The sequence below is a fragment of the Bos grunniens genome, chromosome 9 (assembly GCF_055505025.1).
Source record: "Bos grunniens cultivar Pamir isolate PY7600 chromosome 9, Bosgru_T2T1.0, whole genome shotgun sequence".
NCBI lineage: Eukaryota > Metazoa > Chordata > Mammalia > Artiodactyla > Bovidae > Bos > Bos grunniens.
In genome coordinates, this window is record NC_141173.1 from 103,184,191 (window position 1) to 103,193,702 (window position 9,512).

Below are 9,512 nucleotides of genomic sequence, written 5' to 3' on the forward strand. Positions count from 1 at the left end.
TTGTTGTAAATTTTTAAACAAAATAAATAATGTATTTAGAACAGTGTCAGTTTATGTCTGTTTACCAGCGGGGTGGTTTAAATGTTGAACTCAAACAACGTAAAAATATTCTTTTTGAATTAACAGTGTTTCAGTAAAGAGACGACAACAAAGTCTTACTTTTAAACTCTTCTTTTTGTGCCCCATGTTACTGTGTTAACTAGTGTCTGTGCTGTGGAAGAAAGAAGGGGAGGAGGGAAGGAAGGAGGGAAGGAAAGCGGGAAGGAAAGAGAGAAGACTGAAGAAAGGAAAAGAAAGAAGAGGGAGCGGGAAGAGGAGGGGTCAAAGAACAGAGAGAGGAGGGACATGTGATCGTGGTGGTTACTCTGTTCCTGCGGTCAGACTTGGTGGTGGGGTTCACATGTGTGTGTGTGTGTGCGCGTACATGTGTGCATGTATGTGTGCATGTGTGCACGTGCATGTGTGTGCATGTGCGTGCGCGAGCATGTGCACTCACATGCACGCACGCTTGTGAATCATGCATGTCTACACACATGTGAGTACATGTACATGCATGTGAGAGTGTGTGCCCGTGTGTGCATGCATGTGTGCGTGTGTGTACATGTATGCATGCGTGTGTCCACGAGAGTACATGTGCATGTGTGTGTGCGAGCATGCATGTGCGCATGCATGCACGTGTGTGATAGTGTGTGCGTGCATGTGTGCACATGTGTGTACTTGTGTGCATGCAAGTGCATGTGTGTGAGTGTGCATGTGTGCACTCACGTTTGTGCGTGTGCCTGTGTGTGTGCTCGCGTGTGCATGTGAGTGCGTGTGCATGCATGTAAGAGTATTTGTGTGTGCACGCATGTGTGCATTTGAGTGTGCATGCATGCGTGAGTGAGACTGGGAGGGAAGAGGAGTGGGTGTGAAAGAGGGGCCTGACTGTGTCCAGGGAAAAGCCCCCCATCGTCAGGCAGAGGATGCCCTGCAGCTGTGCGCCCCCTGACCCCAACCCCAGGAAAGCCCACGTCCCCACATGGCTTCCGCTCTTCGGAGCCCCCAAATCTTGGGAACCTGCAGCACATGGGCGGCAAGCCCTCAGCAATTATTCTCTGTGCTTACTGATGTCACTTAATTCTATTCACTGCCCACTGGCCCAGACAGAAGCGAAGCGGAGGCTCTGTGGCCCGCCTGCTCCTGGCGCCTTCCAGGAATGTCTTCCCCAAAGCTCCACAGCACTGGGGCCCCAGGCCTGAGAGTCCCCAGCCTGGGACTGAGATTCCGGAGTCAAAGCACCCTGGGCGGCGAGGAGCCCTCAGACCGGCCAGGCCTCCTCCGATGCCAGGGCTCACATGGCCGGGCTGCGTCAAGCCCTGAGCATCACGTCGCCCTTTGTCCGCATCCCTCGGAGGCGACACCGAGTGTCCTGGAGCGAAAGCTGCTCATCCGTCCCCACTGTGGAGGGCTGGCCCCACAAGGAACGGGGCAGAGCAGCACCACCAGGGGGACGAGAGGGGAGCGAGGTCAGCCCTGGGCCCCTGGGGGCCTCGAGACCAGCCCTCGGCTGCTGCCCCCTTGGAGACGCGATCAGGCTCAGAGCGGGGAGGAGACCACGCCGCAGCGTCTCTGAGGACCTGAGACCTGGGGGCAGCCTTGCAGGGTGTCAAGTGTGCAGGGCCCTGGGGACTGTGCGGGCGGCAGCCTCGGCGGATCAGAAAGGTGCTTCCTCAGGATGGCTGCTGAAATGAGATGCAGTCCGCGTGGGCACAGGCTCAGCGGCATCTTCTAAGGCCTTCTTAAAAAATCATTTTTATTTATTTTTAATTGACTGATGACTGCTTTACTACATGAGTTTGATTTGTCATACATGAACATGAATTAGCCATAGGTGTACACATGTCCCGTATTTCTTGAATCTCCCTCCCTTCTGAGGTCTTCGAAGGAAAAAAAAAATCTCACAATTTACTTTTATTTGTTTTTAAAGAATTGATGGCATAAATGTCAGGTGGCATCATTTATTCTCACCTTGGAATTCCATGTCGATTAAGACCTTCTGTTTACAAGCTTCCTCCTCCCCGAGTTACCCGTCCCATGGAGGCCTCCACACACCCTTGTGAACCCACAGTTTTCTGATGAGCTGTAAACTGTCTCGGTAGCTTTTTTATTAGAAACGTAAGGTGAGCCGCTGTGTCCTCAGCCTGGCGGGTGTGGCTCCTGCTCTGCGGGGGGCGGGCACGTGAGGCTGCGAGCCCAGCACGCGTGCCAGGCAGAGGGCATGCAGCCGGTGGGGGGCATCAGAACGTGAGGTCAGCCTGGGTCCCTTCACGATCCGAAAGGCTCTGGCTCTCTGCCCTCACTCCAGGGAGTCTGAACAGCCATGACCTCCCGGGTTTCCATCCTGGGTGAGGTTGGGGTTGCAAACCCCCTGTGTTCTCGGGACCCCGTGGACTCCCTCCCTGGGTTTCCACAGAGACTCTGGGCGAGAAGCCTGCTGGCGGCCCCAGGACCGAGGGCGGGTCTGCCTGACTGGCTTTTCTGGAAGTGCCAGACACGGCGTCCACGCCTCCACCCAGCGCAGACTCTGACTCCCATGGGAGAGGCGGGGCCGGCTGGGGACTGGGGAGGCGGATGTTTGTTATTTCAGGAGTAAGTTGCGCAAGTGACCAGGTCCCGCCTAGCTGGATCCATTCAGGGATCTGTGCCCACATCCAAGGGAGGAATAGTGAGTCCGGAGGCCACACTGGAGATGCTGGGCGCAGAGGGGCAGAGGTGCACAGGGGAAGAGGGGCAGAGGGGCAGAGGGGCAGGGTGTGGGGCCAGGGTCACCCTCTCTGCCCCCTCGCCCTCCCCACCCCCTTCTCCTGCACCCTAACCTCCAGGGAGCCCTGGTCCCCCTCCCTGTTCTTCACAAAGAATCGCAGCGCCAGGTGTGAGGCTCCGTGATCTGGATGGATGCACCCTTAAACGGTGCGTGTACAGATCTACTCTCTCTCACAAACCCCCAGCCCTGGACAGACCTAGACCCACCCCGCTGTGAGGAGACCAGCTCCTTCCCGGGGTAGGAGGCTTAGAAACTCACATCCATGACCTGGAGACTGCTGTTTCAGTGTTCTCCCGTCGTTTCTGGCTTCCCAGAGTCCTCTGCAGCTCTGACCAACTCCCCCGGCCCCCAGACGCTGACCAGCCCTGAGGTGCTGCTGAGCAGGCAGAGGCTGGGGCGGGGGGCGGCAGCTCCCGGAGCGGGCAGGCTGAGCAGGGCTGGGCTTTCCCGGGGCAGCCTACCCACTGCCAGAGACCACAGGCCTGGCCCTTCCCCGGGGCTGGCGGCACTGTAAGCAAGGCATGGTCTGAGGCCTCATCTGCTCCGGGCTGTGGAGAAGGCCTGGAGGTCCCGATCACGCCCGGGAGAGTGGGCGCGGTGTTGGGGCCTCTCAGTGAGTTTCTGCCCCTGCCCAGCCTGCCGGGGGCTCTCCACGGGGCAGAGGGGTCCTCCCGACCCACAGGGGCCCTAGTCTCTACGAACTTCAGCCAGGTTTCCCTCTGTGCACAAAGAAAATGGATTTCTGTGTTCCAGGGGTTATTACAAAACTTTTCACGTGAAATGCAGACCCAAGTGGATAAATTCAATGAACAGAGTCCTCAAAAAGCGAGGCTGAAGGTATCGATTATTACTGAGGTGAAAGGTAGAAAAGCCAACGCAGATGGAAGCAGCTGACAGCCCCTTCCTGGATCCCGTGTCAGACGCACACATGTGGCACCAGGCCGCCTGACGCCTCTGCGGCCAGCCTGCAGTGCTCCCTGGAGCGGGGCTCCCAGCCGCGGCACCCGTCCAACAAAGAGCCCGGAAAACCCTGAGACGGAGGTGGCATTCCACCTCCTCCTCCAGAGAGACGGAGCGCTGGGGGCCGGGTCCTCACCTCTCCCCCGGGACCAGTCTCCCCCGTGACAGCCCCTCGCTTCCCCCCACGGGCAGTCACTCTCTCCTGGGACCAGTCTCCCCCGTGACAGCCCCTCGCTTCCCCCCACGGGCAGTCACTCTCTCCTGGGACCAGTCTCCGCCGTGACAGCCCCTCGCTTATCTGCTCCAGGCAGGCACGGTGGCGCCAAGCCAACTCGGAGGCCTCCTCCCTGGGCTGTGGTCAATTCCCAGGCCCCACAAGCTGATGACAGGCCGCCCCCCGCCTGCCCACCTCCCCCTCCACCCTCTCTCGGGCGTCTTCAGATGCCCAGGGCCCTCCAGGTGCAGCTCAGCGGGCAGAGGCCCCGCCTCTCCGTGCAGCCAGGTGCCTGCACTCTGACTCTGCACATGAATTCATTCGGGTTCATCTCCTGAAATGCTCCCAGGCGGGCCATCCCACCGCTCCATCCTCTGAGCAGAGGCTACTGCTGTCGGACCAGCCCCACAGGAGTTGGATTATGGACCAGACAGTGCCTGTGGGTTCCTCTGCTGTTCCCAGAGACCCGGTCAGACCGGCCTGTCGTTTCAGCGTCTCTGAGCAGAGCTTCCTACAGGGCTGGGCCAGCTGGTTCAGGGCGGTTGGGTAGGTGGGGGCAGGGCAGGAGTGGATGGGGGCGTCGGGACCCAGGCCTCTCTGCTGACTCAGGACGCAGCCCGTGACCTCCGTCTGCCTGTCCATCATGTAGCTCGGCTCTGGGGGCCCTGGGCGCTCCTATTACGCCAGGTCGCTGGGCAGGAAGCCTGGAGGCGGACACAAGGCCCTGTTCCATTCGTCTCAGCCTCACTGCTCAGGACGTGGGCCTTCTCTGGGGCCCTGGTCCTCTGCACCTGGAGCCCTCAGGGCATGAGGGTCTAAAGGTCTGTCGAGAGACGCAGGGTCAGAAAGACGTGCGGCCACAAAGCAGGGCGGTACCTGGACGGCGTCTTGCCCCACCCACGCCCCACCCTGCACCCCCATCGCCTGCACCCCAGGGTCAGGAACCGGAGGCACTGGGGTCACAGCCTGCCCCGTCCTCCTCACCCACCCCTTCCTGCAGGCGGGCTGACTGTACAGAGAGGGCTCCCGGCGTGCCCACCCACCCTCCTCTGTCTGCACTGACCAGCCCGACCCTGCCTTCTCCCCCCAAACCATCGGCGACAGACAGCCGGCCTCGTGGACCCTTATGCTGACCCCACAGCCCTAAGGCAGGCCAAGCGTCCGATCTGGACATGGAGGAGTCTGGCCTAGTCCAGAGGCCCAGCCCCCACCCCCACCCCTGTCTCACCCACCTTAATCTTGGCCCATCCAGTCACTTCTGGACAAGCCCCTGGCATCAGCTCTGCTGCCCCACAAGTTTTATTGCTGAACAAACAATTGAGCTTCCACTTAAATAGTGACTGAGGAAAACTACAAACAAGATCCAAGTCATCTCAAGCCTTAAACCACAGAGGAGAAAGCAGAGTAGCCATGGCTCCTGCTCTGGGCTGTCTGCAGACCGCAGCCGGGGTGGAGAGGGACAGGAGAGTGGGGACCACCTGCTGCCAAGGAGGCTGCCCACGAGCCCCCCAGCCTGGCTTCTGTGCCCCCAGACCCCAGAGAGAGCCTGACCCACGAGGCTGCAAGGTTTTGAGTTGTTGTTCAGTCGCTCAGCCGTGTCCTACTCTTTGCGACCCCATGAACCGCAGCACGCCAGGCCTCCCTGTCCATCACCATCTCCCGGAGTTCACTCAGACTCACGTCCATCGAGTCGGTGATGCCATCCAGCAATCTCATCCTCTGTCATCCCCTTCTTATCCCACCTTCAATCTTTCCCAGCATCAGGGTCTTTTCCAATGAGTCAGTTCTTCTCACCAGGTGGCCAAAGTATTGGAGTTTCAGTTTTAGCATCAGTCCTTCCAATGAATATTCAGGCCTGATTTCCTTTAGGATGGACTGATTGGATCTCCTTGCAGTCCAAGGGACTCTCAAGAGTCTTCTCCAACACCACAGTTCAAAAGCACAGTTCAAAAACACAGTTCTTTGGCACTCAGCTTTCTTTATAGTCCAACTCTCACATCCATACATGACCACTGGGAAAACCATAGCTTTGACTAGACAGACCTTTGTCAGCAAAGTAATGTCTTTGCTTTCTAATATGCTGTCTAGGTTGGTCATAGCTTTTCTTCCAAGGAGCGTCTTTTAATTTCATGGCTACTAGCACCATCTGCAGTGATTTTGGACCCCAAGAAAACAAAGTCAGCCACTATTTCCACTGTTTCCCCATCTATTTCCCATGAAGTGATGGGACCAGATACCATGATCTTCATTTTTTGAATGTTGAGTTTTAAGCCAACTTTTTCACTCTCCTCTTTCATTTTCATAAAGAGTTTCTTTAGTTTCTCTTCACTTTCTGCCATAAGGGTGGTGTCATCTGCATATCTGACATTACTGATATCTCTCCCCGAAATCTTGATTCTAGCTTGTGCTTCATCCAGCTCAGCATTTCACATGATGTACTCTGCGTGTAAGTTAAATAAGCAGGGTGACCACATACAGCCTCGATGTACTCCTTTCCCAATTTGGAACCAGTCCATTGTTCCATGTCTTGTTCTAATTGTTGCTTCTTGACCTGCATACAGATTTCTCAGGAGGCAGGTCAGGTGGCCTGGTATTCCCATCTCTTTAAGAACTTACCATGGTTTGTTGTGATCCACACAGTCAAAGGCTTTGGCATAGTCAATGAAGCAAAGGTAGTTGTTTTTCTGGAACTCTCTTGCTTCTTCTATGATCCAATTGATGTTGGCAATTTGATCTCTGGTTCCTCTGCCTTTTCTAAATCCAACTTGAACATCTGGAAGTTCTGTGAACAACAGAAGTTCACATTCTGTTGAAGCCTCGCTCAGAGAATTTTGAGCATTATTTTACTAACATGTGAGATGAGTGCAACTGTGCAATAGTTTGAACATTCTTTGGCATTACCCTTCTTTGGGATTGAAATGAAAACTGACCTTTTCAAGTCCTGAAGCCACTGCTGAGTTTTCCAGATTTGCTGGCGTATTAAGTGCAGCACTTTCACAGCCTCATCTTTCAGGATTTGAAATAGCTCAGTGGGAATTCTATCCCCTCCACTAGCTTTGTTCGTAGTGATGCTTCCTAAGGCCCACTTGAGTTCGCATTCTAGGATGTCTGGCTCTAGGTGAGTGATCACATCATCGTGGTTATCTGGGTCATTAAGATCTCTTCTGCATAGTTCTTCTGTGTATTCTTGCCATCTCTTCTTAATCTCTTCTGCTTCTGTTAGGTCCATACCATTTCTGTCCTTCATTGTGCCCATCTTTGTTTGAACTGTTCCCGGTATCTCGAATTTTCTTGAAGAGATTTCTTCAAGGCTTAGAGGGACCTCAGAAATCTGCACAGTGCTCAAAACACCACCCTTCAAGGGTCCACGTGCCCAGGACCCCACCATCCTGTGGGCAGATTCCAAGCAGTGTGCCGGGGTGCCTGAGACTCTGCATTCCTCAGGGACTCCGGGCAGCTGGGGCCCAGGCAGCAGGCCCTCACTGAGTATAGGCTCAGGACTCCTGGCCTGACCCCAGCGACCAGAAGTGCAGCCCACTGCCCCGTGTGTCCTGACACATGTGCCCCAGGGAGGGCCAGGACCAGCCAACCTGGTCCCAGATAAGCTCCCGCAGCTGCAGCTCGCCCTCCCAGCCACGGCCGGGGACTCGGCAAACTTGCAGGTTCATGATCAAAATGCTGAGCTTTACAACTGACTTCCAGGCTTTCCTTTGTTAATTCTTTTTACAACTTTAAACCAGCTCTCAGTCTAGTTCTCAGAAGGGCTTTCCTCCCTTTGAAGAGTGTTGGCAAAATGCTTCAGGTTAATGAAGTGTGTCACTGAGGTCGGCGTAGGCAGGCGGGTGTGGAAGGGCTGACGTGTGGTATGTGCCCCTTCGGGGCTTGGAGGCCCGGGGCCAAGCGGCTTCGTTTCTGGGCTTCAGCAATCTCACCTGCGAGACGCGGATGGCTGTGGGCGCCTCAGGTGTGGCGGGGAGAACACGGGGGTGACACAGGCCGGGCCGGCGTGTGACGAGCAGAAAGCCCTCGTCAGGCGTGAACGCGAGCTGCTCGGTGTGGTTGCTGCTCCTCTCACCTCCGCTGGTGCCCGTGGTGTGGGGGGCTTACACAGACGTGCGGGGATTCCACAGCCTGGATCGCAGACTCGAGGGTGGGAACTGGTCTGCACAAACATCAGTAACGGTGGTGAGTTCCGGACACGAAGCCGACAGGAGGTGAGGCTTAGATGACACCGTGGTTTATATGGAAGACGCTGACCCAACGGAGCCGGCCTGCAGAGCTGGGGGCAACCACAGGCCCCCTGGGACCCGGGCTCCTGCGCTGAGTTAGAAAGGCCCCGCCTGCCTGGAAGGTCAGACACCCCTGAATCGCTGAGAGCAAAGGGGGTGCCTCTGAAGCGGGGGCTGTTGGCTTCCCCCAGACCTGGCTGGAGTTGGGGGGCAAACGTGGCCATCTTTAGGGGCCAAGGAGACGGGCAGGTGAAAGGCCGGCCAGGAAGGCTGTCAGCCCGTGCCCTGCCGCCTGGGGTCTCGGGATGCGAAGCGCTGTCGGAAGACACGTGGTCGTGTGGGAAGGTTACATGTCTTCTAGAAAGAGCACTCAGCACCGGTACCCCCTCGGGTGAACCCTCCCAGGAGAGCCCTCCCAAGCCTTCCCGTCTCAGGCCCAGGGCCGTGCTGCGGGGTGACCGGCCACCCTGCCCACTGACCTCTCACATAAGAAGCCCTCAGAGTTTCTGAGCACAAGAACTCAGTCAAGCCGATCGAGTATCGATCCATAATTAACGTCTCATTTTGAGCATGTACGTGCTAAGCTGTGTCCGGTTTCTTGTGACCCCATGGACTGTCGCCCACCAGCCTCCGCTGTCCGTGGAACTTCGCAGGCAAGAACACTGGAGTGGGTACCATTTCCTTCTCCAGGGGATCTTCCCGACCCACGGATCAAACCGGCGTTTCCTGTGTCTCCGGCACTGGCAGGCAGATCCCTTACCACTGCGTCACCACCTCGTTGACTATTATTATTCTGTTGCTGTTCTCATTCGCTGAACATCACATTTTTCCTACTTGATGACATTCTCAAGTTACTTGGCATGTGTAGACACGTCCGTGTAAACTGGGAAAGTGCAGTGCAGGAATATGTGTTCCACCTTCATGACGGAAATCGGACGGCCGTTCCCTGGGACAGGACTCAGTGGATCAAAGGGAGCCTGCCGGCCCACAGCCCCAGGGTTGGATAGAGTACGCCCCGGGACCCAGTGTCCACGGCATCCCACAGTCAAGCCAGAGGCAGGCACTGATAGAACCCGGGCGTCCCAGTCCATCCTAGAGAGCACCCAGCCACGGACTCAGCTTCAGAACCAGGCGCCCAGGTGTGAGCCCTCCGGGGGATCCCCTGAGTTATTCATCCCCCAGCAAATATTTGCTCAGTCAGCCACTCCGTGCGAGGCGCTGCGATGAATAACACACGGTTCTCTCCCTCGAGAAATCTATCATTTAGGGGAGACAGGCAGGTTAATTACTGACTCTCATGCAAGGC